This window comes from Betta splendens, chromosome 5, assembly GCF_900634795.4.
Source record: "Betta splendens chromosome 5, fBetSpl5.4, whole genome shotgun sequence".
Classification (NCBI taxonomy): Eukaryota; Metazoa; Chordata; class Actinopteri; order Anabantiformes; family Osphronemidae; genus Betta; species Betta splendens.
In genome coordinates, this window is record NC_040885.2 from 1,445,566 (window position 1) to 1,472,136 (window position 26,571).

General features: G+C 41.3%; 17 non-coding genes across 17 annotated transcripts; all 17 read left to right on the top strand.

Moving 5' to 3' along the window:
- Positions 1-838: 838 nt before the first annotated feature.
- Positions 839-912, top strand: trnak-uuu (transfer RNA lysine (anticodon UUU)). The gene has a single exon. It is a non-coding gene; the product is annotated as a tRNA-Lys (tRNA).
- Positions 913-4,756: 3,844 nt separating this feature from the next.
- On the top strand, positions 4,757-4,830 carry trnak-uuu (transfer RNA lysine (anticodon UUU)). Its single transcript has one exon. It is a non-coding gene; the product is annotated as a tRNA-Lys (tRNA).
- A 671-nt stretch (positions 4,831-5,501) lies between these two features.
- Positions 5,502-5,576, top strand: trnak-uuu (transfer RNA lysine (anticodon UUU)). The gene has a single exon. It is a non-coding gene; the product is annotated as a tRNA-Lys (tRNA).
- A 2,106-nt stretch (positions 5,577-7,682) lies between these two features.
- On the top strand, positions 7,683-7,755 carry trnak-uuu (transfer RNA lysine (anticodon UUU)). The gene has a single exon. It is a non-coding gene; the product is annotated as a tRNA-Lys (tRNA).
- A 643-nt stretch (positions 7,756-8,398) lies between these two features.
- On the top strand, positions 8,399-8,471 carry trnak-uuu (transfer RNA lysine (anticodon UUU)). The gene has a single exon. It is a non-coding gene; the product is annotated as a tRNA-Lys (tRNA).
- Positions 8,472-9,156: 685 nt separating this feature from the next.
- Positions 9,157-9,229, top strand: trnak-uuu (transfer RNA lysine (anticodon UUU)). The gene has a single exon. It is a non-coding gene; the product is annotated as a tRNA-Lys (tRNA).
- Positions 9,230-10,202: 973 nt separating this feature from the next.
- Positions 10,203-10,275, top strand: trnak-uuu (transfer RNA lysine (anticodon UUU)). The gene has a single exon. It is a non-coding gene; the product is annotated as a tRNA-Lys (tRNA).
- Positions 10,276-11,249: 974 nt separating this feature from the next.
- Positions 11,250-11,321, top strand: trnak-uuu (transfer RNA lysine (anticodon UUU)). The gene has a single exon. It is a non-coding gene; the product is annotated as a tRNA-Lys (tRNA).
- Positions 11,322-12,005: 684 nt separating this feature from the next.
- Positions 12,006-12,078, top strand: trnak-uuu (transfer RNA lysine (anticodon UUU)). Its single transcript has one exon. It is a non-coding gene; the product is annotated as a tRNA-Lys (tRNA).
- A 967-nt stretch (positions 12,079-13,045) lies between these two features.
- trnak-uuu (transfer RNA lysine (anticodon UUU)) lies at positions 13,046-13,118 on the top strand. The gene has a single exon. It is a non-coding gene; the product is annotated as a tRNA-Lys (tRNA).
- A 1,723-nt stretch (positions 13,119-14,841) lies between these two features.
- trnak-uuu (transfer RNA lysine (anticodon UUU)) lies at positions 14,842-14,913 on the top strand. Its single transcript has one exon. It is a non-coding gene; the product is annotated as a tRNA-Lys (tRNA).
- Positions 14,914-15,941: 1,028 nt separating this feature from the next.
- Positions 15,942-16,014, top strand: trnak-uuu (transfer RNA lysine (anticodon UUU)). Its single transcript has one exon. It is a non-coding gene; the product is annotated as a tRNA-Lys (tRNA).
- A 684-nt stretch (positions 16,015-16,698) lies between these two features.
- On the top strand, positions 16,699-16,771 carry trnak-uuu (transfer RNA lysine (anticodon UUU)). The gene has a single exon. It is a non-coding gene; the product is annotated as a tRNA-Lys (tRNA).
- Positions 16,772-17,747: 976 nt separating this feature from the next.
- On the top strand, positions 17,748-17,820 carry trnak-uuu (transfer RNA lysine (anticodon UUU)). Its single transcript has one exon. It is a non-coding gene; the product is annotated as a tRNA-Lys (tRNA).
- Positions 17,821-18,657: 837 nt separating this feature from the next.
- On the top strand, positions 18,658-18,730 carry trnak-uuu (transfer RNA lysine (anticodon UUU)). The gene has a single exon. It is a non-coding gene; the product is annotated as a tRNA-Lys (tRNA).
- A 1,428-nt stretch (positions 18,731-20,158) lies between these two features.
- On the top strand, positions 20,159-20,231 carry trnak-uuu (transfer RNA lysine (anticodon UUU)). Its single transcript has one exon. It is a non-coding gene; the product is annotated as a tRNA-Lys (tRNA).
- Positions 20,232-21,151: 920 nt separating this feature from the next.
- On the top strand, positions 21,152-21,224 carry trnak-uuu (transfer RNA lysine (anticodon UUU)). The gene has a single exon. It is a non-coding gene; the product is annotated as a tRNA-Lys (tRNA).
- Positions 21,225-26,571: the final 5,347 nt, after the last annotated feature.

Consider the following 26,571-nt stretch of genomic DNA (forward strand, 5'->3'; position numbering starts at 1 on the left):
TCAGGTAACTAATCTTTTTTTCTATGTGTAAAAACAACAAGATGTCATGAATGCCTCGGTGTTCTTGTATTTACTTAGACAATGACACCAAGATATCAAGCTGGCCCATGCAAAAGTCGGTCACATCCATGTAGTAGACCTTCATCCCTTGTAAATTTGTTTCACTGTGAAGGATGCACATATTTGTTTAATTGAAGAGGTAATTTTTTTGTGTGGACAACTCAGAGACTCAATGCACCACACCTTGCAAACTAAATTTTGTGGTCAGCTGTAGTAGGAATGTTACATGTGTAGGAGTACCTGTACTTGAAGCCTGGGTTCGCTTTGTGCGCCACTCTTGGTAAACTATGTTTGTGATTGGGCTGTACTTGGAACTTTAAAAGTGTAGATAGCAGTTGTTGTTAAAGGCTGGGTACTTTAGATGGTAGAGTATCAAATTTTTATTCTGAGGGGCCAGGGTTCAAGTCCCTGTTCAGGTGATCCTTAATTAGAGCCAACCATCAGGTTTTTAAGTGCACGGTGTAATTTCCACCACTCATACAGTCAAGTCATACTATCAAGAAGGTCCAAGGTTTCAAGTCCCTGCTCAGGTAAGCCATTCCTAGAGCTGACCGTCAGCTTTTAAAGTGCATCATGTTATTACCACTATTCATAGAGTCATGTCACGGTATCAAGTGCTCCCAGCAGTAGGTGATTTAAACTGATCGCCAGTCCCTAAATGTGAGGATTCTGTGTTTAAGTATGATTACAAGTAACTAATTTTACTTCCAAAAATTTATTCAGGTCACTAAGTCAATAATATTAGGACTGTAAACGTCTAGGAAGAGGTTTTGTTGAGGCCTGGGTAGCTCAGTCGGTAGAGCATCAGACTTTTAATCTGAGGGTCCAGGGTTCAAGTCCCTGTTCAGGGCGAGTTTGTCAGGTTTTGAGGTGCATGATGGTATTCTCAATACTCTAGGAGTCAAATCATGATATCAAGTGGTCCCAGGCAGTAGTTTTTCTAATCAGCGCATGTTTTTTAATTCTGAGGATCCCAGAGCAAAGTCATTTTTCAGGTGACTAATCCTATTTTCTAAGTTAAAACAACCAAGATGTCTTGAAATGGCCCAGGGTTCTTGTCAATACTTAGACAATGACACCGAAGTATCAAGCTGGCCCATGCAAAAGTCAGTCACATCCATGTAGTAGACCTTAAAGGCTGGGTAACCTCAGATGGTAGAGTATCAAACTTTTATTCTGAGGGGCCAGGGTTCAAGAATCATGAAGGTCATAAAGTGCCACGGTATAATTTCCACTAATCACTACAGTCATATCACTAGTATCAAGAGGGTCCAAGGGTTCAAGTCCCTGTTCAGTTGAGTGATTCCTAGAGCTGACCGTCAGCTTTTAAAGTGCATCATGTTATTACCATCTTCATAGAGTCATGTCACGGTATCAAGTGCTCCCAGGCAGTAATTGATCTAACTGATCGCGGTCCCTAAATCTGAGGAATATGTTGTTTAAGTATGATTTTACATGGCAACTAATTTTACTTCCAAAAATTTATTTCAGGTCACTAAGTCACTAGTATTAGGAAACTGTAAACGTCTAGGAAGAGTTTTAGGTGAGGCCCTGGGTAGCTCAGCGGTAGGAGCATCAGACTCTTTAATCTGAGGGTCCGGGTTCAAGTCCCTGTTCAGGCTAGTTTGTCAGGTTTTGAGGTGCATGATGGTATTCTCAATACTCTAGGAGTCAAATCATGATATCAAGTGGTCCCAGGCAGTAGCTTTTCTAAATAAGCACAGGTTTTTTGTAATTCTAGCATCCCGAGACAAATCATTTTCAGGTAACTAATCCTTTTTTTTATGGTAAAAACAACAAAGATGTCATGAACTGCCTGTGTTCTTGTGATTACTTAGACAATGACACCAAGATATCAAGCTGGCCCATGCAAAAGTCGGTCACATCCATGTAGTAGACCTTCATCCCTTGTAAATTTGTTTCACTGTGAAGGATGCACATATTTGTTTAATTGAAGAGGTAATTTTTTGTGTGGACAACTCAGAGACTCAATGCACCACACTTGGCAAACTAATTTTTGTGGTCAGCTGTAGTAGGAATGTTACATGTGTAGGAGTACCTGTACTTGAAGCCTGGGTTCGCTTTGTGCGCCACTCTTGGTAAACTAGTTTTGTGATTGGCTGTACTTGGAACTTTAAAAGTGTAGAAGCAGTGTTGTTGTTAAAGGCTGGGTACTTTAGTTGGTAGAGTATCAATTTTTATTATGATGGGCCAGGGTTCAAGTCCCTGTTCAGTTGAGTCGATTCCGTAGAGCTGACGTCAGCTTTTTAAAGTGCATCATGTTATTACGGACTATTCATAGAGTCATGTCACAGTATCAAGTGCTCCCAGCGCCGTAGGTGATTTACTGATCGCCAGTCCCTAAATGTGAGGATTCTGTGTTTAAGTATGTTTTCATGTAACTAATTTTACTTCCAACAATTTATTTCAGGTCACTAAGTCAATAATATTACTTTCTAAGTTAAAAACACCCAAGATGTCTTGAAATGCCTGGTGTTCTTGTGATTACTTAGACAATGACACCAAGGTATCAAGCTGGCTCATGCAGAAGTTAGTCACATCCATGTAGTAGACCTTCATCCCTTGTAAACTTGTTTCACTGTGAAGGATGCACATATTTGTTTAATTGAAGAGGTATTTTTTTTTGTGTGGACAACTCAGAGACTCAATGCACCACACTTGGCAAACTAGTTTTTGTGATCAGCTGTAGTAGGAATTTTAAATGAGTAACTGTACCTGTAATGGAAGCCTGGGTTCGCTTTGTGCACCACTCTTGGCAAACTAGTTTTTGTGATTGGCTGTACTTGGAACTTTAAAAGTGTAGAAGCAGTTGTTGTTAAAGGCTGGGTACTTTAAATGGTAGAGTATCAAATTTTTATTCTGAGGGGCCAGGGTTCAAGTCCCTGTTCAGGTGATCCTTAATTAGAGCCAACCATCAGGTTTTTAAGTGCACGGTGTAATTTCCACCACTCAAACAGTCAAGTCATACTATCAAGAAGGTCCAAGGTTCAAGTCCCTGCTCAGGTAAGCCATTCCTAGAGCTGACCGTCAGCTTTTAAAGTGCATCATGTTATTACCACTATTCATAGAGTCATGTCACGGTATCAAGTGCTCCTAGGCAGTAGGTGATTTAACTGATCGCCGGTCCCTAAATCTGAGGATTATGTGTTCAAGTATGTTTTCAGGCAACTCATTTTACTTCCAACAATTTATTTCAGGTCACTAAGTCAATAATATTAGGAACTGTAAATGTCTAGGAAGAGTTTTAGGTGAGGCCTGGGTGCTCAGACGGTAGAGCATTCAGACTTTTAATCTGAGGGTCCAGGGTTCAAGTCTCCTGTTCAGGCTAGTTTTGTCAGGTTTTGAGGTGCATGATGGTATTCTCAATACTCTAGGAGTCAAATCATGATATCAAGTGGTCCCAGGCAGTAGCTTTTCTAAATAAGCACAAGGTTTTTAATCCTAGGATCCCGAGATCAAGTCATTTTTTCAGGTAACTAATCCTTTTTTTCTATGGTTAAAAAACAACAAAGATGTCATTGAATGCCTGGTGTTTTGTGATTACTTAGACAATGACACCAAGATTCAAGCTGGCCCATGCAAAAGTCGGTCACATCCATGTAGTAGACCCTTCATCCCTTGTAAATTTGTTTCACTGTGAGGATGCACATATTTGTTTATTGAAGAGGTAATTTTTTTGTGTGGACAACTCAGAGACTCAATGCACACACTTGGCAAACTAATTTTTGTGGTCAGCTGTAGTAGGAATGTTACATGTGTAGGAGTACCTGTACTTGAAGCCTGGGTTCGCTTTGTGCGCCACTCTTGGTAAACTAGTTTTGTGATTGGCTGTACTTGGAACTTTAAAAGTGTAGAAGCAGTTGTTGTTAAAGGCTGGGTACTTTAGTTGGTAGAGTATCAAATTTTTATTCTGATGGGCCAGGGTTCAAGTCCCTGTTCAGTTGAGTGATTCCTAGAGCTGACCGTCAGCTTTTAAAGTGCATCATGTTATTACGACTATTCATAGAGTCATGTCACAGTATCAAGTGCTCCCAGGCCGTAGGTGATTTAACTGATCGCCAGTCCCTAAATGTGAGGATTCTGTGTTTAAGTATGTTTTCATGTAACTAATTTTACTTCCAACAATTTATTTCAGGTCACTAAGTCAATAATATTACTTTCTAAGTTAAAAACACCCAAGATGTCTTGAAATGCCTGGTGTTCTTGTGATTACTTAGACAATGACACCAAGGTATCAAGCTGGCTCATGCAGAAGTTAGTCACATCCCATGTAGTAGACCTCTTCATCCCTCTGTAAAACTTGTTTCACTGTGAAGGATGCACCTATTTGTTTAATTGAAGAGGTATTTTTTTTTGTGTGGACAACTCAGAGACTCAATGCACCACACTTGGCAAACTAGTTTTTGTGATCAGCTTGTAGTAGGAATTTTAAATGAGTAACTGTACCTGTAATGGAATGCCTGGGTTCGCTTTGTGCACCCACTCTTGGCAAACTAGTTTTTGTGATTGGGCTGTACTTAGAACTTTAAAAGTGTAGAAGCAGTTGTTGTTAAAGTCTGGTCTGTGTTCAAGTATGTTTTCAGGCCAATTAATTTTACTTCCAAACAATTTAGTTCAGGTCACTAAGTCACTAATATTAGGAATGTAAATGTCTAGGAACGAGTTTTTAGTTGAGGCCTGGGTAGCTCAGTCGGTAGAGCATCAGACTTTTAATCTGAGGGTCCAGGGTTCAAGTCCCCTGTTCAGGCGAGTTTGTCAGGTTTTGAGGTGCATGATGGTATTCTCAATACTCTAGGAGTCAAAACATGATATCAAAAGGTCCCTAGGCAGTAGTTTTCTAAAGAGCGCATGTTTTTTTTCTGAGGATCCCGGGATCAAATCATTTTTCAGGGTAACTAATCCTATTTTCTAAGTTAAAAACAACAATGACACCAAGCTATCAGCTGGCCCCTGCCAAAAGTCAGTCACATCCTGTAGTAGACCTTTTAATTAATATGGTTACCTCAGAGTGGCTACTTTAGAGCTATTCAAACTATTAATCTGAGGGGCCAGGGCTTTTCAAGAATCATGAGGTTCATCAAAGTGCAACGGTCTTCATAATTCCACTTAATCATACAGTTCCATATCATAGTATCAAGAGTGGTCCAGGGTTTCAAGTCCATGTTCAGTTGAGTGATTCCTGGGACTGACCGTTCAGCTTTTAAGTGACATCATGTTAATACCACTATCATAGCTGTCATTGTCACGGTATCAAGCTGCTCCCCAGGCAGTAGGTGATTTAACTGATCGCCAGTCCCTAAATGTTAGGATTCTGTGTTTAAGTATGATTACATGTAACTAATTTTACGTCCAAACAATTTATTTCAGGTCACTAAGTCATAGATTAGGACTGTAATGTCTAGGAAGACGTTTTAGGTTGAGGCCTGGTAGCTCAGACGGTAGAGCATCAGACTTTTAATCTGAGGGTCCAGGGGTTCAAGTCCCTGTTCAGGCTAGCTTGTCAGGTTTTGAGGGGCATGATGGTATTCTCAATACTCTAGGAGTCAAATCATCGATATCAAGTGGTCCAGGCAGTAGTGTTTCTAAATCAGCGCCAAGTTTTTACTCTGAGGATCCCCGGGAGCAAGTCATTTTCAGGTGACTAATCCTATTTTCTAAGTTAAAAAACAACCAAGATGTCTTGAAATGCCCAGGGTTCTGTCAATACTTAGACAATGACACCGAAGTATCAAGCTGGCCCATGCAAAAGTCAGTCACATCCATGTAGTAGACCTTTAAGGCTGGGTACCTCGATGGTAGAGTATCAAACCTTTTATTCTGAGGGGCCAGGTTTCAAGTATCATGAGGTCATAAAGTGCACGGTCTAATTTCCACTAATCATACAGTTCATATCATAGAATCAAGAGCGTCCAGGGTTCAAGTCCCCTGTTCAGTTGAGTGATTCCTAGAGCTGACCGTCCAGGCTTTGAAAGTGCATCCTGTTATTACCACTATTCATAGAGTCATGTCACGTATCAAGTGCTCCCAGGCAGTAGGTGATTTAACTGATCCGCCAGTCCCTAAATGTGAGGATTATGTGTTTAAGTATGATTACATGTAACATAATTTTACTTCCAACAATTTATTTCAGGTAACTAAGTCACTAGTATTAGGAAGTAAATGTCTAGGAAGAGTTTTAGGTGAGGGCCTGGTAGCTCAGGTACGGTAGAGCATCAGACTTTTAATCTGAGGGTCCAGGGTTCAAGTCCCTGTTCAGGATCTATGTTTGCAGGGTTTTTTGAGGTGCATGATGGTATTCTCAATACTCTAGGCAGTCAAATCATGATATCAAGTGGTCCCAGGCAGTAGCTTTTCCTAAATAAGCACAAGGTTTTAATCCTAGGATCCCGAGATCAAGTCATTTTTCAGGTAACTAATCCCTTTTTTTTATGGTAAAAACAACAAAGATGTCATGAACTGCCTGGTGTTCGTTGTGATTACTTAGACAATGACACCAGATATCAAGCTGGCCATGCAAAAGTCGGTACATCCATGTAGTAGACCGTCATCCCTTGTAAATTTGTTTCACTGTGAAGGATGCACATATTTGTTTAATTGAAGAGGTAATTTTTTTGTGTGGACAACTCAGAGACTCATTGCACCAACCTTGGCAAACTAATTTTTTGGTGGTCAGCTGTAGTAGGAATGTTACTGTTGTAGGAGTACCTGTACTTGAAGCCTGGTTCGCTTGTGCGCCACTCTTGGTAAACTAGTTTTTGTGATTGGCTGTACTTGGAACTTTAAAAGTGTAGAAGCAGTTGTTGTTAAAGGCTGGGTACTTTAAGTTGGTAGAGTATCAAATTTTTATTCTGATGGGCCAGGGTTCAAGTCCCTGTTCAGTTGAGTGATTCCTAGAGCTGACCGTCAGCTTTTAAAGTGCATCATGTTATTACGACTATTCATAGAGTCATGTCACAGTATCAAGTGCTCCCAGGCCGTAGGTGATTTAACTGATCGCCAGTCCCTAAATGTGAGGATTCTGTGTTTAAGTATGTTTTCATGTAACTAATTTTACTTCCAACAATTTATTTCAGGTCACTAAGTCAATAATATTACTTTGTAAGTTAAAAACACCCAAGATGTCTTGAAATGCCTGGTGTTCTTGTGATTACTTAGACAATGACACCAAGGTATCAAGCTGGCTCATGCAGAAGTTAGTCACATCCATGTAGTAGACCTTCATCCCTTGTAAACTTGTTTCACTGTGAAGGATGCACATATTTGTTTAATTGAAGAGGTATTTTTTTTTTGTGTGGACAACTCAGAGACTCAATGCACCACACTTGGCAAACTAGTTTTTGTGATCAGCTGTAGTAGGAATTTTAAATGAGTAACTGTACCTGTAATGGAAGCCTGGGTTCGCTTTGTGCACCACTCTTGGCAAACTAGTTTTTGTGATTGGCTGTACTTGGAACTTTAAAAGTGTAGAAGCAGTTGTTGTTAAAGTCTGGTCTGTGTTCAAGTATGTTTTCAGGCAATTAATTTTACTTCCAACAATTTATTTCAGGTCACTAAGTCACTAATATTAGGAATGTAAATGTCTAGGAAGAGTTTTAGTTGAGGCCTGCGTAGCTCAGTCGGTAGAGCATCAGACTTTTAATCTGAGGGTCCAGGGTTCAAGTCCCTGTTCAGGCGAGTTTGTCAGGTTTTGAGGTGCATGATGGTATTCTCAATACTCTAGGAGTCAAATCATGATATCAAGTGGTCCTAGGCAGTAGTTTTTCTAAAAGAGTGCATGTTTTTTATTCTGAGGATCCCGGGATCAAATCATTTTTCAGGTAACTAATCCTATTTTCTAAGTTAAAAACAACAATGACACCAAGCTATCAAGCTGGCCCATGCAAAAGTCAGTCACATCCATGTAGTAGACCTTTAAGACTGGTTACCTCAGATGGTAGAGTATCAAACTATTAATCTGAGGGGCCAGGGTTCAAGAATCATGAGGTCATAAAGTGCACGGTATAATTTCCACTAATCATACAGTCATATCATAGTATCAAGAGGGTCCAGGGTTCAAGTCCATGTTCAGTTGAGTGATTCCTGGGACTGACCGTCAGCTTTTAAAGTGCATCATGTTATTACCACTATTCATAGAGTCATGTCACGGTATCAAGTGCTCCCAGGCAGTAGGTGATTTAACTGATCGCCAGTCCCTAAATGTTAGGATTCTGTGTTTAAGTATGATTACATGTAACTAATTTTACTTCCAACAATTTATTTCAGGTCACTAAGTCAATAATGTTAGGACTGTAAACGTCTAGGAAGAGTTTTAGTTGAGGCCTGGGTAGCTCAGTCGGTAGAGCATCAGACTTTTAATCTGAGGGTCCAGGGTTCAAGTCCCTGTTCAGGCGAGTTTGTCAGGTTTTGAGGTGCATGATGGTATTCTCAATACTCTTACACTCAAATCATGGTATCAAGTGCTCCCAGGCAGTAGTTTTTCTAAATCAGCGCAAGTTTTTTATCTGAGGATCCCGGGAGCAAGTCATTTTTCAGGTGACTAATCCTATTTTCTAAGTTAAAAACAACCAAGATGTCTTGAAATGCCCGGTGTTCTTGTCAATACTTAGACAATGACACCGAAGTATCAAGCTGGCCCATGCAAAAGTCAGTCACATCCATGTAGTAGACCTTCAAGGCTGGGTACCTCAGATGGTAGAGTATCAAACTTTTATTCTGAGGGGCCAGGGTTCAAGAATCATGAGGTCATAAAGTGCACGGTATAATTTCCACTAATCATACAGTCATATCATAGTATCAAGAGGGCCCAGGGTTCATGTCCCTGTTCAGTTGAGTGATTCCTAGAGCTGACCGTCAGCTTTTAAAGTGCATCATGTTATTACCACTATTCATAGAGTCATGTCACGGTATCAAGTGCTCCCAGGCAGTAGTTGATCTAACTGATCGCCGGTCCCTAAATCTGAGGATTATGTGTTCAAGTATGTTTTCAGGCAACTAATTTTACTTCCAACAATTTATTTCAGGTCACTAAGTCACTAATATTAGGAATGTAAATGTCTAGGAAGAGTTTTAATTGAGGCCTGGGTAGCTCAGACGGTAGAGCATCAGACTTTTAATCTGAGGGTCCAGGGTTCAAGTCTCTGTTCAGGCTAGTTTGTCAGGTTTTGAGGTGCATGATGGTATTCTCAATACTCTAGGAGTCAAATCATGATATCAAGTGGTCCTAGGCAGTAGTTTTTCTAAATAAGCACAAGGTTTTTAATCCTAGGATCCCGAGATCAAGTCATTTTTCAGGTAACTAATCCTTTTTTTATGGTAAAAACAACAAAGATGTCTTGAAATGCCCGGTGTTCTTGTGATTACTTAGACAATGACACCAAGGTATCAAGCTGGCCCATGCAAAAGTCGGTCACATCCATGTAGTAGACCTTCATCCCTTGTAAATTTGTCTCACTGTGAAGGATGCACATATTTGTTTAATTGAAGAGGTAATTTTTTGTGTGGACAACTCAGAGACTCAATGCACCACACTTGGCAAACTAATTTTTGTGGTCAGCTGTAGTAGGAATGTTACATGTGTAGGAGTACCTGTACTTGAAGCCTGGGTTCGCTTTGTGCGCCACTCTTGGTAAACTAGTTTTTGTGATTGGCTGTACTTGGAACTTTAAAAGTGTAGAAGCAGTTGTTGTTAAAGGCTGGGTACTTTAGATGGTAGAGTATCAAATTTTTATTCTGAGGGGCCAGGGTTCAAGTCCCTGTTCAGGTGATCCTTAATTAGAGCCAACCATCAGGTTTTTAAGTGCACGGTGTAATTTCCACCACTCAAACAGTCAAGTCATACTATCAAGAAGGTCCAAGGTTAAAGTCCCTGCTCAGGTAAGCCATTCCTAGAGCTGACCGTCAGCTTTTAAAGTGCATCATGTTATTACCACTATTCATAGAGTCATGTCACGGTATCAAGTGCTCCCAGGCAGTAGGTGATTTAACTGATCGCCAGTCCCTAAATGTGAGGATTCTGTGTTTAAGTATGTTTCATGTAACTAATTTTACTTCCAACAATTTATTTCAGGTCACTAAGTCACTAATATTAGGAATGTAAATGTCTAGGAAGAGTTTTAGTTGAGGCCTGGGTAGCTCAGACGGTAGAGCATCAGACTTTTAATCTGAGGGTCCAGGGTTCAAGTCCCTGTTCAGGCTAGTTTGTCAGGTTTTGAGGTGCATGATGGTATTCTCAATACTCTAGGAGTCAAATCATGATATCAAGTGGTCCTAGGCAGTAGTTTTTCTAAAAGAGCGCATGTTTTTTATCCTGAGGATCCCGGGATCAAATCATTTTTCAGGTAACTAATCATATTTTCTAAGTTAAAAACAACCAAGATGTCTTGAAATGCCCGGTGTTCTTGTGATTACTTAGACAATGACACCAAGGTATCAAGCTGGCCCATGCAAAAGTCGGTCACATCCATGTAGTAGACCTTCATCCCTTGTAAATTTGTCTCACTGTGAAGGATGCACATATTTGTTTAATTGAAGAGGTAATTTTTTGTGTGGACAACTCAGAGACTCAATGCACCACACTTGGCAAACTAATTTTTGTGGTCAGCTGTAGTAGGAATGTTACATGTGTAGGAGTACCTGTACTTGAAGCCTGGGTTCGCTTTGTGCGCCACTCTTGGTAAACTAGTTTTGTGATTGGCTGTACTTGGAACTTTAAAAGTGTAGAAGCAGTTGTTGTTAAAGGCTGGGTACTTTAGATGGTAGAGTATCAAATTTTTATTCTGAGGGGCCAGGGTTCAAGTCCCTGTTCAGGTGATCCTTAATTAGAGCCAACCATCAGGTTTTTAAGTGCACGGTGTAATTTCCACCACTCATACAGTCAAGTCATACTATCAAGAAGGTCCAAGGTTCAAGTCCCTGCTCAGGTAAGCCATTCCTAGAGCTGACCGTCAGCTTTTAAAGTGCATCATGTTATTACCACTATTCATAGAGTCATGTCACGGTATCAAGTGCTCCCAGGCAGTAGGTGATTTAACTGATCGCCAGTCCCTAAATGTGAGGATTCTGTGTTTAAGTATGATTACATGTAACTAATTTTACTTCCAAAAATTTATTTCAGGTCACTAAGTCAATAATATTAGGACTGTAAACGTCTAGGAAGAGTTTTAGTTGAGGCCTGGGTAGCTCAGTCGGTAGAGCATCAGACTTTTAATCTGAGGGTCCAGGGTTCAAGTCCTGTTCAGGCGAGTTTGTCAGGTTTTGAGGTGCATGATGGTATTCTCAATACTCGTACACTCAAATCATGGTATCAAGTGCTCCCAGGCAGTAGTTTTTCTAAATCAGCGCAAGTTTTTAATCTGAGGATCCCGGGAGCAAGTCATTTTTCAGGTGACTAATCCTATTTTCTAAGTTAAAAACAACCAAGATGTCTTGAAATGCCCAGGGTTCTTGTCAATACTTAGACAATGACACCGAAGTATCAAGCTGGCCCATGCAAAAGTCAGTCACATCCATGTAGTAGACCTTAAGGCTGGGTACCTCAGATGGTAGAGTATCAAACTTTTATTCTGAGGGGCCAGGGTTCAAGAATCATGAGGTCATAAAGTGCACGGTATAATTTCCACTAATCATACAGTCATATCATAGTATCAAGAGGGCCCAGGGTTCAAGTCCCTGTTCAGTTGAGTGATTCCTAGAGCTGACCGTCAGCTTTTAAAGTGCATCATGTTATTACCACTATTCATAGAGTCATGTCACGGTATCAAGTGCTCCCAGGCAGTAGTTGATCTAACTGATCGCCGGTCCCTAAATCTGAGGATTATGTGTTCAAGTATGTTTTCAGGCAACTAATTTTACTTCCAACAATTTATTTCAGGTCACTAAGTCACTAATATTAGGAATGTAAATGTCTAGGAAGAGTTTTAGTTGAGGCCTGGGTAGCTCAGACGGTAGAGCATCAGACTTTTAATCTGAGGGTCCAGGGTTCAAGTCCCTGTTCAGGCTAGTTTGTCAGGTTTTGAGGTGCATGATGGTATTCTCAATACTCTAGGAGTCAAATCATGATATCAAGTGGTCCTAGGCAGTAGTTTTTCTAAAAGAGCGCATGTTTTTTATCCTGAGGATCCCGGGATCAAATCATTTTTCAGGTAACTAATCATATTTTCTAAGTTAAAAACAACCAAGATGTCTTGAAATGCCCGGTGTTCTTGTGATTACTTAGACAATGACACCAAGGTATCAAGCTGGCCCATGCAAAAGTCGGTCACATCCATGTAGTAGACCTTCATCCCTTGTAAATTTGTCTCACTGTGAAGGCACATATGTTTAAGAAGAGGTAATTTTTTGTGTGGACAACTCAGAGACTCAATGCACCACACTTGGCAAACTAATTTTTGTGGTCAGCTGTAGTAGGAATGTTACATGTGTAGGAGTACCTGTACTTGAAGCCTGGGTTCGCTTTGTGCGCCACTCTTGGTAAACTAGTTTTTGTGATTGGCTGTACTTGGAACTTTAAAAGTGTAGAAGCAGTTGTTGTTAAAGGCTGGTACTTTAGATGGTAGAGTATCAAATTTTTATTCTGAGGGGCCAGGGTTCAAGTCCCTGTTCAGGTGATCCTTAATTAGAGCCAACCATCAGGTTTTTAAGTGCACGGTGTAATTTCCACCACTCATACAGTCAAGTCATACTATCAAGAAGGTCCAAGGTTCAAGTCCCTGCTCAGGTAAGCCATTCCTAGAGCTGACCGTCAGCTTTTAAAGTGCATCATGTTATTACCACTATTCATAGAGTCATGTCACGGTATCAAGTGCTCCCAGGCAGTAGGTGATTTAACTGATCGCCAGTCCCTAAATGTGAGGATTCTGTGTTTAAGTATGATTACATGTAACTAATTTTACTTCCAAAAATTTATTTCAGGTCACTAAGTCAATAATATTAGGACTGTAAACGTCTAGAAAGAGTTTTAGTTGAGGCCTGGGTAGCTCAGTCGGTAGAGCATCAGACTTTTAATCTGAGGGTCCAGGGTTCAAGTCCTTGTTCAGGCGAGTTTGTCAGGTTTTGAGGTGCATGATGGTATTCTCAATACTCTTACACTCAAATCATGGTATCAAGTGCTCCCAGGCAGTAGATTTTCTAAATCAGCGCGAGTTTTTTAATCTGAGGATCCCGAGAGCAAGTCATTTTTCAGGTGACTAATCCTATTTTCTAAGTTAAAAACAACCAAGATGTCTTGAAATGCCCAGGGTTCTTGTCAATACTTAGACAATGACACCGAAGTATCAAGCTGGCCCATGCAAAAGTCAGTCACATCCATGTAGTAGACCTTTAAGGCTGGGTACCTCAGATGGTAGAGTATCAAACTTTTATTCTGAGGGGCCAGGGTTCAAGAATCATGAGGTCATAAAGTGCACGGTATAATTTCCACTAATCATACAGTCATATCATAGTATCAAGAGGGTCCAGGGTTCAAGTCCCTGTTCAGTTGAGTGATTCCTAGAGCTGACCGTCAGCTTTTAAAGTGCATCATGTTATTACCACTATTCATAGAGTCATGTCACGGTATCAAGTGCTCCCAGGCAGTAGTTGATCTAACTGATCGCCGGTCCCTAAATCTGAGTATTATGTGTTCAAGTATGTTTTCAGGCAACTAATTTTACTTCCAACAATTTATTTCAGGTCACTAAGTCACTAATATTAGGAATGTAAACGTCTAGGAAGAGTTTTAGTTGCGGCCTACCAGTCGGTAGAGCATCAGACTTTTAATCTGAGGGTCCAGGGTTCAAGTCCCTGTTCAGGCGAGTTTGTCAGGTTTTGAGGTGCATAATGGTATTCTCAATACTCTAGGAGTCAAATCATGATATCAAGTGGTCCTAGGCAGTAGTTTTTCTAAATAAGCACAAGGTTTTTAATCCTAGGATCCCGAGATCAAGTCATTTTTCAGGTAACTAATCCTTTTTTTATGGTAAAACAACAAAGATGTCTTGAACTGCGCCTGGTGTTCTTGTGATTACTTAGACAATGACACCAAGGTATCAAGCTGGCCCATGCAAAAGTCGGTCACATCCATGTAGTAGACCTTCATCCCTTGTAAATTTGTCTCACTGTGAAGGATGCACATATTTGTTTAATTGAAGAGGTAATTTTTTGTGTGGACAACTCAGAGACTCAATGCACCACACTTGGCAAACTAATTTTGTGGTCAGCTGTAGTAGGAATTTACATGTGTAGGAGTACATGTACTTGAAGCCTGGGTTCGCTTTGTGCGCCACTCTTGGTAAACTAGTTTTTGTGATTGGCTGTACTTGGAACTTTAAAAGTGTAGAAGCAGTTGTTGTTAAAGGCTGGTACTTTAGATGGTAGAGTATCAATTTTTTTCTGAGGGGCCAGGGTTCAAGTCCCTGTTCAGGTGATCCTTAATTAGAGCCAACCATCAGGTTTTTAAGTGCACAGTGTAATTTCCACCACTCATACAGTCAAGTCATACTATCAAGAAGGTCCAAGGTTCAAGTCCCTGCTCAGGTAAGCCATTCCTAGAGCTGACCGTCAGCTTTTAAAGTGCATCATGTTATTACCACTATTCATAGAGTCATGTCACGGTATCAAGTGCTCCCAGGCAGTAGGTGATTTAACTGATCGCCAGTCCCTAAATGTGAGGATTCTGTGTTTAAGTATGATTACATGTAACTAATTTTACTTCCAAAAATTTATTTCAGGTCACTAAGTCAATAATATTAGGACTGTAAACGTCTAGGAAGAGTTTTAGTTGAGGCCTGGGTAGCTCAGTCGGTAGAGCATCAGACTTTTAATCTGAGGGTCCAGGGTTCAAGTCCTGTTCAGGCGAGTTTGTCAGGTTTTGAGGTGCATGATGGTATTCTCAATACGTCAATAGTTTTCCTAAGTTTGGCGCAGTACAAACGCTGTTTTTAAAGCTACGATGTGCGTCGGGGTCAGAGCGCGCATTGTTTACACCGCGGAGCAGCTGATCGCGCTGCGCAGCGCCGTAGTTCTGCCCAGAGAGGGACACGAGATCACCGCTGAGGTGCTGGTGAAGTCCCGACGTGGGCGCCGCGCTGGAAAACTACGACGGGAGAAAACGAGACGCTTCAGGCCCACTGTCCCCTCCGTTATCATGGGGAACGTGAGATCTCTCGCCAACAAGATCGACGAGTCCCTGTTCAGGCTAGGTTCTCAGGTTTTCATGTGCATGATGGTATTCTCAAAACTCATACAGTCAAATCGTGGTATCAAGTGGTCCCAGGCAGTAGCTTTTCTAAATAAGCACAAGGTTTTTAATCCTAGGATCCCGAGATCAAGTCATTTTTCAGGTAACTAATCCTTTTTTTTATGGTAAAAACAACAAAGATGTCATTAACTGCCTGGTGTTCTTGTGATTACTTAGACAATGACACCGAAGTATCAAGCTGGCTCATGCAAAAGTCAGTCACATCCATGTAGTAGACCTTTAAGGCTGGGTACCTCAGATGGTAGAGTATCAAACTTTTATTCTGAGGGGCCAGGGTTCAAGAATCATGAGGTCATAAAGTGCACGATATAATTTCCACTAATCATACAGTCATATCATAGTATCAAGAGCGTCCAGGGTTCAAGTCCCTGTTCAGTTGAGTGATTCCTAGAGCTGACCGTCAGCTTTTAAAGTGCATCATGTTATTACCACTATTCATAGAGTCATGTCACGGTATCAAGTGCTCCCAGGCAGTAATTGATCTAACTGATCGCCGGTCCCTAAATCTGAGGAATATGTGTTTAAGTATGTTTTCATGCAACTTATTTTACTTCCAACAATTTATTTCAGGTCACTAAGTCACTAGTATTAGGAATGTAAATGTCTAGGAAGAGTTTTAGGTGAGGCCTGGGTAGCTCAGTCGGTAGAGCATCAGACTTTTAATCTGAGGGTCCAGGGTTGAAGTCCCTGTTCAGGCGTTTGTCAGGTTTTGAGGTGCATGATGGTATTCTCAATACTCTAGGAGTCAAATCATGATATCAAGTGGTCCCAGGCAGTAGTTTTTCTAAATGAGCGCATGTTTTTTATTCTGAGGATCCCGGGATCAAATCATTTTTCAGGTAACTAATCCTATTTTCTAAGTTAAAAACAACCAAGATGTCTTGAAATGCCCGGTGTTCTTGTCAATACTTAGACAATGACACCGAAGTATCAAGCTGGCCCATGCAAAAGTCAGTCACATCCATGTAGTAAACCTTCAAGGCTGGGTACCTCAGATGGTAGAGTATCAAACTTTTATTCTGAGGGGCCAGGGTTCAAGAATCATGAGGTCATAAAGTGCACGGTATAATTTCCACTAATCATACAGTCATATCATAGTATCACGAGGGTCCAGGGTTCATGTCCCTGTTCAGTTGAGTGATTCCTAGAGCTGACCGTCAGCTTTTAAAGTGCATCATGTTATTACCACTATTCATAGAGTCATGTCACGGTATCAAGTGCTCCCAGGCAGTAGTTGATCTAACTGATCGCCGGTCCCTAAATCTGAGGATTATGTGTTCAAGTATGTTTTCAGGCAACTAATTTTACTTCCAACAATTTATTTCAGGTCACTAAGTCACTAATATTAGGAATGTAAATGTCTAGGAAGAGTTTTAGTTGAGGCCTGGGTAGCTCAGACGGTAGAGCATCAGACTTTTAATCTGAGGGTCCAGGGTTCAAGTCCCTGTTCAGGCTAGTTTGTCAGGTTTTGAGGTGCATGATGGTATTCTCAATACTCTAGGAGTCAAATCATGATATCAAGTGGTCCTAGGCAGTAGTTTTTCTAAAAGAGCGCATGTTTTTTATCCTGAGGATCCCGGGATCAAATCATTTTTCAGGTAACTAATCCTTTTTTTTATGGTAAAAACAACAAAGATGTCATGAACTGCCTGGTGTTCTTGTGATTACTTAGACAATGACACCAAGGTATCAAGCTGGCCCATGCAAAAGTCGGTCACATCCATGTAGTAGACCTTCATCCCTTGTAAATTTGTTTCACTGTGAAGGATGCACATATTTGTTTAATTGAAGAGGTAATTTTTTTGTGTGGACAACTCAGAGACTCAATGCACCACACTTGGCAAACTAATTTTTGTGGTCAGCTGTAGTAGGAATGTTACATGTGTAGGAGTACCTGTACTTGAAGCCTGGGTTCGCTTTGTGCGCCACTCTTGGTAAACTAGTTTTTGTGATTGGCTGTACTTGGAACTTTAAAAGTGTAGAAGCAGTTGTTGTTAAAGGCTGGGTACTTTAGTTGGTAGAGTATCAAATTTTTATTCTGATGGGCCAGGGTTCAAGTCCCTGTTCAGGTGATCCTTAATTAGAGCCAACCATCAGGTTTTTAAGTGCACGGTGTAATTTCCACCACTCATACAGTCAAGTCATACTATCAAGAAGGTCCAAGGTTCAAGTCCTTGCTCAGGTAAGCCATTCCGAGAGCTGACCGTCAGCTTTTAAAGTGCATCATGTTGTTACCACTATTCATAGAGTCATGTCACGGTATCAAGTGCTCCCAGGGAGTAATTGATCTAACTGATCGCTGGTCCCTAAATCTGAGGAATATGTGTTTAAGTATGTTTTCATGCAACTAATTTTACTTCCAACAATTGATTTCCGGTAACTAAGTTAGTAATATTAGGAATGTAAACGTCTAGGAAGAGTTTTAGTTGAGGCCTGGGTAGCTCAGTCGGTAGAGCATCAGACTTTTAATCTGAGGGTCCAGGGTTCAAGTCCCTGTTCAAGCTAGTTTCTCGGGTTTTCATGTGTATGGTGGTATTCTTAAAACTCATATAGTCAAATCGTGGTATCAAGTGGTCCCAGGCAGGAGCTTTTCTAAATAAGGGTTCAAGTCCCTGTTCAGTTGAGTGATTCCTAGAGCTGACCGTCAGCTTTTAAAGTGCATCATGTTATTACGACTATTCATAGAGTCATGTCACGGTATCAAGTGCTCCCAGGCCGTAGGTGATTTAACTGATCGCCAGTCCCTAAATGTGAGGATTCTGTGTTTAAGTATGTTTTCATGTAACTAATTTTACTTCCAACAATTTATTTCAGGTCACTAAGTCAATAATATTACTTTCTAAGTTAAAAACACCCAAGATGTCTTGAAATGCCTGGTGTTCTTGTGATTACTTAGACAATGACACCAAGGTATCAAGCTGGCTCATGCAGAAGTTAGTCACATCCATGTAGTAGACCTTCATCCCTTGTAAACTTGTTTCACTGTGAAGGATGCACACATTTGTTTAATTGAAGAGGTATTTTTTTTTGTGTGGACAACTCAGAGACTCAATGCACCACCCTTGGCAAACTAGTTTTTGTGATCAGCTGTAGTAGGAATTTTAAATGAGTAACTGTACCTGTAATGGAAGCCTGGGTTCGCTTTGTGCACCACTCTTGGCAAACTAGTTTTTGTGATTGGCTGTACTTGGAACTTTAAAAGTGTAGAAGCAGTTGTTGTTAAAGTCTGGTCTGTGTTCAAGTATGTTTTCAGGCAATTAATTTTACTTCCAACAATTTATTTCAGGTCACTAAGTCACTAATATTAGGAATGTAAATGTCTAGGAAGACTTTTAGTTGAGGCCTGGGTAGCTCAGTCGGTAGAGCATCAGACTTTTAATCTGAGGGTCCAGGGTTCAAGTCCCTGTTCAGGCGAGTTTGTCAGGTTTTGAGGTGCATGATGGTATTCTCAATACTCTAGGAGTCAAATCATGATATCAAGTGGTCCTAAGCAGTAGTTTTTCTAAAAGAGCGCATGTTTTTTATTCTGAGGATCCCGGGATCAAATCATTTTTCAGGTAACTAATCCTATTTTCTAAGTTAAAAACAACAATGACACCAAGCTATCAAGCTGGCCCATGCAAAAGTCAGTCACATGCATGTAGTAGACCTTTAAGGCTGGTTACCTCAGATGGTAGAGTATCAAACTATTAATCTGAGGGGCCAGGGTTCAAGAATCATGAGGTCATAAAGTGCACGGTATAATTTCCACTAATCATACAGTCATATCATATTATCAAGAGGGTCCAGGGTTCAAGTCCCTGTTCAGTTGAGTGATTCCTAGAGCTGACCGTCAGCTTTTAAAGTGCATCATGTTATTACCACTATTCATAGAGTCATGTCACGGTATCAAGTGCTCCCAGGCAGTAGTTGATCTAACTGATCGCCGGTCCCTAAATCTGAGTATTATGTGTTCAAGTATGTTTTCATGTAACTAATTTTACTTCCAACAATTTATTTCAGGTCACTAAGTCAATAATATTACTTTCTAAGTTAAAAACACCCAAGATGTCTTGAAATGCCTGGTGTTCTTGTGATTACTTAGACAATGACACCAAGTTATCAAGCTGGCTCATGCAGAAGTTAGTCACATCCATGTAGTAGACCTTCATCCCTTGTAAACTTGTTTCACTGTGAAGGATGCACATATTTGTTTAATTGAAGAGGTGATTTTTTTTGTGTGGACAACTCAGAGACTCAATGCACCACACTTGGCAAACTAGTTTTTGTGATCAGCTGTAGTAGGAATTTTAAATGAGTAACTGTACCGGTACTGGAAGCCTGGGTTCACTTTGTGCACCACTCTTGGCAAACTAGTTTTTGTGATTGGCTGTACTTGGAACTTTAAAAGTGTAGAAAAAGTTGTTGCTAAAGTCTGGGTATCTCAGATGGTAGAGTTTTAAACTTTTAATCTGAGGGGCAAGGGTTCTAGTCCCTGTTCAGGTGATCCTTAATTAGAGCCAACCATCAGGTTTTTAAGTGCACGGTGTAATTTCCACCTCTCATACAGTCATATCATAGTATCAAAAAGGTGCAGGGTTCAAGTCCCTGTTCAGTTGAGCGATTCCTAGAGCTCAACATCAGCTTTTAAAGTGCATCATGTTATTACCACTATTCATAGTCATGTCACGGTATCAAGTGCTCCCAGGCAGTAGTTGATCTAACTGATCGCCGGTCCCTAAATCTGAGGAATATGTGTTTAAGTATGTTTTCATGCGACTAATTTTACTTCCAACAATTGATTTCCGGTAACTAAGTCAGTAATATTAGGAATGTAAACGTCTAGGAAGAGTTTTATTTGAGGCCTGGGTAGCTCAGTCGGTAGAGCATCAGACTTTTAATCTGAGGGTCCAGGGTTCAAGTCCCTGTTCAGGCTAGTTTCTCGGGTTTTCATGTGCATCATGGTATTCTCAAAACTCATACAGTCAAATCGTGGTCCCAGGCAGTAGCTTTTCCAAATAAGCACAAGGTTTTTAATCCTAGGATCCCGAGATCAAGTAATTTTTCAGGTAACTAATCCTTTTTTTATGGTAAAAACAACAAAGATGTCATGAACTGCCTGGTGTTCTTGTGATTACTTAGACAATGACACCAAGGTATCAAGCTGGCCCATGCAAAAGTCGATCACATCCATGTAGTAGACCTTCATCCCTTGTAAATTTTTTTCACTGTGAAGGATGCACATATTTGTTTAATTGAAGAGGTAATTTTTTTGTGTGGACAACTCAGAGACTCAATGCACCACACTTGGCAAAGTAGTTTTTGTGATCAGCTGTAGTAGGAATTTTAAATGAGTAACTGTACCTGTACTGGAAGCCTGGGTTCACTTTGTGCACCACTCTTGGCAAACTAGTTTTTGTGATTGGCTGTATTTGGAACTTTAAAAGTGTAGAAGCAGTTGTTGTTAAAGTCTGGGTACCTCAGATGGTAGAGTATTAAACTTTTAATCTGAGGGGCCAGGGTTCAAGTCCCTGTTCAGGTGATCCTTAATTAGAGCCAACCATCAGGTTTTTAAGTGCAACTTGTAATTTCCACCACTCATACAGTCATATCATAGTATCAAGAGGGTCCAGGGTTCAAGTCCCTGTTCAGTTGAGTGATTCCTAGAGCTGACCGTCAGCTTTTAAAGTGCATCATGTTATTACCACTATTCATAGAGTCATGTCACGGTATAAATCTGAGGAATATGTGTTTAAGTATGTTTTCATGCAACTAATTTTACTTCCAACAATTTATTTCAGGTCACTAAGTCACTAATATTAGGACTATAAACGTCTAGGAAGAGTTTTAGTTGAGGCTTGGGTAGCTCAGTCGGTAGAGCATCAGACTTTTAATCTGAGGGTCCAGGGTTCAAGTCCCTGTTCAGGCGAAGTTGTCAGGTATTGAGGTGCATGATGGTATTCTCAATACTCTTACAGTCAAATCTTGGTATCAAGTGGTCCTAGGCAATAGTTTTTCTAAATGCATGTTCTTTATTCTGAGGATCCCGGGGATCAAGTCATTTTTCAGGTAAGTAATCCTATTTTCTAAGTTAAAAACAACCAACATGTCTTGAAATGCCCGGTGTTCTTGTGATTATTTAGAAAATGACTGTAATGGAAAAATTTTACCTTAGTGCTGTTTGTTATCCAACACACTCGTCATGTGCTGGTTAGGTGCAATACTGAACATTCTTTCACAAACAACTAATCTCTTGTGCTGTCGTACATCAAGTCTAAACATCTGATGTTCCATTTGACTGACTAATAATTTATGATATATGTTTGTCTTTTACACCCGGACTCTGGCTCCATCCTATCTGACTCCCCACCAGACCCAAGGCTGTTAAAGCGAATGCATTTTGTCTTGGAAGCTCTGTGTTCCTTCCTTTGGATAACAAGACAGGGTGATGCAGAAGTGAGAAAGCAAACATTCCCACTCACAGCGAGACAAGGTGGCACAAACAATTCCATTGTTGCAGAGAGACATTCCACCAGAGCCAGAGAAAGGGGTTAAAAGGCAGAAGCAACTTGAGGATCGTGGGCTCTTTGCACCACACCTTCGTGGTGTGTGCACTGATCTTCCCAGCTGGTTTTTGGTTTGTTGATGTGCACGATCAACATCCATGCTTTTTATTTGCTTTCCCCATTATTTTTATTTTCTTTATTATTTCAATAAATCGCACAAAAGGACAACTCTCTCACCTGCTTCTTTATGGAAAATTTCCACCACAGAAATTGGCGTTGTCAGCGGGATCCGCTGCAGGTCGTCTGGACGGTGTGACCAGGGACGATAGTCCTGAGGACTAGGGTCGCTCAGTCTCCAAACCTCTACAGACATTCAGAGCTGGGAGGACTGCTCACCCGTCTGGATCGCCTCTGACGAGATCCACGAACTCAGATTCAAACTCAAATCCTAATTTGGCTCGGCTCGGTGAGAGAGATTCCTTTGATTCGGGAAAAAACAAAAAGATTGGAACTTTTATTTTTAATTTAGCTGAAACATTTCAATTGGTTGAAAAAAAAAGAAAAGAAATATTCTTTTTGGTTGAAACACTGAATTTGATTAGGAAAATTAATTAGATCCAGAAAAAAAAAATCCCAATACTACATGTTATTAATTAGGTGAAAGTCTGCTCTGGGTGGTGAGACGTCGGTTGCTAAGGGTTGGCTCGTGGAACCGAGCTTCCGTCTGTACTGAGGATACAGACATGTTTTTTTGATCTGTGCGTGGTCCACACGTGGGGGACTGAGTATAAAAGACGGCTTCTGAAAGAGGGAGCGCGTTCGCAGAGTGAAGTATTTTCAAGATACGAGGGACCCGGGCCTAGAGGGGCCTAACGTTGAGGAAATACTTCGGGAAAGGCTCTGTCGCCAGATCAGGTTGGTTCTCTTTTTACGGAGACGTCCGATAAAAAGGCATTTTGGGAAGGTTCTGGCCGGAACACACAGAAAATCTAAGGCAGGAAACCGCCGGACTCTGAAAGACGGGTTCGGGGCAATCTGAGTCCTTACCACCAAAAAGCAACATTGCAAAATTAAACGTAATTAAAGTAAAAATTAAATAGGGTTTTTATTGCGTTTCATGTTTCCATGAGTGGGAAACTGGTTATGGATTCAAAAAGAGAATCACTTAGTGTAAAAGACATATGCACCTTTAAAAGAAAACTCTGGGGAAGAATTGTTTGCACTCTGCCACACCACACATACACCACACACACACACACACACACACACACACACACACACACACACACACACACACACACACACACACACATATCATGTCAAGAGCAAATGCTCCCATTGTTTCTGCTCTCTATTCTAATGCAGAACCGAGCGCGATGAGGGTAAATCCGGATCTGGACTCCTTTCCCACCATCAGCAGAAGAACCAAAGGAGAAGAAGCGGCTGATCAACAACCAGAACAGGGTGGAAGCTCTGATACCACAGCAGCTGGAGGACACAGACCACAGCATGGACGCCTCACTGACTCCCACAACGTCTGCAGCCATCACGTTCTGGGCTCATCAGATGAACCAGCTACTACAAGCGTGTGTGTCTGACACAGACACATGCTTATGACAATCATCAAAGGAAAACAAGGACAGAGCAACAGCAGAGCGAGAAGATGTGCTCTGACACAGACACTGGTTGAAACAACAGGAGAGGCTTCAGACGTGATCGGCCCAAAAGAGCTGCATCCGAGGATCCAGGAAAGGTCTGTCATCAAGGAACAACTGTCCCATTGAAAGGCTTCACCCGCTGGCGCTCACATGAGACTGATGGTTGGGGAAGGAGGAAGGTGACGGTTCCTTTTCACGTGACGTAGAAGACGGTACCGCAAACACACACACACACACACATTCATACACGCAATGAAGAAACACGCTTACAGCTGATACACGCTCAAATTCATGTTCATGCTTGTCTGCTCGCAATGAAGAATCGCTTTTTGCTCAAAAAAAAAAAAAAATCCCACTGAGTGATTTTCAAATTATGACAGCTAAATGACAACTGCTGCATGACTTTACAGTCTGATGGGTTTAAACTTTTTCAATTTGCAACTAATTCAGTAATAAAATCCTCCATGTTTCTAAAAAGATTTGTGCACACTATAGGTTTGTCTGGCCAGACTTGAAGAAAACAAAAAAAAAAAACAGAATGCCAGAACCAGAAGACTGAAACTGACTGAAACAGACTATTAATGACTATTAAAGGGAAGACGACTATTAGAGAGAAGTAATAATAATGACTGTACGTACCAGATTATTAAAGAAAAACTTATTCTTTCAAAAAAAAAACAGAATGCCAGAACCAGAAGACTGAAACTGACTGAAACAGACTATTAATGACTATTAAAGGGAAGACGACTATTAGAGAGAAGTAATAATAATGACTGTACGTACCAGATTATTAAAGAAAAACTTATTCTTTCACTGTCTTGTGCAACATCTGACAGCAAGACACCTTGAGGTTTATTGTTGCTTTCAAACTTATGCCCAGTTAAATTCTTAGGAAGAGATCTCATGTGTAGTTTAGGTATTTGATATATTTCCACTCCAGACGGAGTGCAGGTCACATCTACAAACATTCTAAATAATCCCTCTTTTGTTGGTGTTAACTTCAGCTCAGCTGTGCTCTTATCATTGGCTGCTGAGGGGGGGCTGTAACTGAGGCCCTCACACAGGCTGCATCACAGCTTGTTTTCCCATGTGATACGACCTCCAGAGACGCATCTGACCTGTCCTGTACACCTGTGTCTTCTGGTCCTGATGAGAGGTTTGAAGAGTTATGATTTCACACACACACACAAACTGACCTCAACTTCCCTCTTTTGGGATGAACACAGGTCTGCGCTTGCGATTTCTTTTACTAACGAACAAAAAGATTTTGATTTTTAGTCTACAGTTCCACACGTCCCTCTGTGAAAACATGATGGAGACAGATGACAGGACGTGGGTCCTTTCGTGAACAGATGTCAACGGGGTGGAGACTGGTGAACGACTTCTGACCCCATGTGACGTATTCACCTACTTTGCATACTTTTAGAAAACTTCTTTTTTATTCTGCCCGTCATGTGCAGCAAACAGTGGACTTGGTACCTCCGTATTCTAATGACACACTACATGTTTTTGTTTTTATTTTCATTTTTCAGAGGACGCTCTGACCCAACACTCAGCCGTACAGGAAGCCCCTGCTTCCCTGTGGCTCACACACAGATATGATGTAGGTTTGATCAGAGGATGTGAACCAGTGATCATCACACCTAAATCTGACCACAGACCATGTAAACAACAACACCCTCTTAAAGGAAGCCATAGATGGCGTTACTGCAGACACCACTAAGCTACTGAATCATTGGATGCTACAGGCCACAAAGAGAGCCTGTCTAAATTACACTTTGTTTAGACAAAATTATTTTCTGGGTCATTGTAATTACATCTGATGGCAAATCCATCTCACCCAACAGAGTTAAAGCAATTTGAAACCTGCCTAAACCGTGCACGTAAAAACAGCTGATGTCTTTTCTAGGTCTTTGTTCTTATTGTAGGACCTTCAGTCCTAACTTTACTGTCTCTGAGGCCCCACTCAGGGTTCTGATGCAGACATCTTCATCGTCCACTTCTTGTCTCACGTGGACGTCTGAGGCTGAACAACGTTCACCGACATCATGCTTGCTCTTCAGTTGGCTCCTACTTTGGGTCTTCCTGATCTGACCCTACGCGACCTTTCACTCAAACAGTGGATGAGAAATCAGGTTGTACGACTTCTGTTCTTTTGTCCTCATACTGTGTCTTTGATTCTTTTGGAATAGATCCCACTTTCTACAGCACGATGGCTTAGATGCAACACCACCTTACTCAACATGCTGAACGTTACTATCAAGAGGTCGTCTTGAAGTCTAGTGCTTTGCTAAGACACTACTCTGCTCAGGCTGCAGAGTTGATCACATTGACTGAAGCTAGTAAACTAGCAGAAGGAGAGTCTGTTACCATCTACAGACTCCACAGATGCTTGTCACACGTTGGATCTCTGTGGAAGCATGGGAAGCTTTGAAGTCTGATTGCAAACCTATCTTACATCATGATAAGGTTCTGCTTTGCTGGACGCTGTCCTGCTACAGTACCTACAGCTAATGCTGTTTTTAACCGTCCGACTCACACCATCAGTGACGACTTTGTTTGTGCCGACATGCAGCTGCAGACGCTGCTGCGAAGGTCGCTGCCCAACAACACCTCCCTCTCCTGATCCTCGTTTTCTCTCCTCATCCTTGATCCCTCTCTCTAACTCTCTCTATCCTCTCCTTCCCCATCTCTCTCTCTGTGCTTTAAACATTTTCTACCTCTCAGGAACGCAGACTCTGGCTGACGAATGGTTCCACCTGTAGCCATGGAGTCTGGTTTGGGCCTGATGGCAGCCGTGCCGCCCAAACACTTTTTCCCCACAATTCAGATTTCCCAACAGGTGAAAACAGACGACAGGACCATTACACACCATCCAACCAGGGCACTGGGCGATCGTTAAGGAGTTCAGGAGGAAGCACTGGGACTCAAAACGGTGGCGAGGCCCCTTCCAGGACCTTCGACCCACACGGCTGAAAGATCGCAGAGAGAGCGATTTGGATCCAACTCCATCCAGGAAGGTCCCGGATCCGACAGACGACCCTCCATCTACATCTCACGGAGAATTCACCACTAAAGAAAAGAACTGAGAAGGACGACCCTCGCTGTGCTC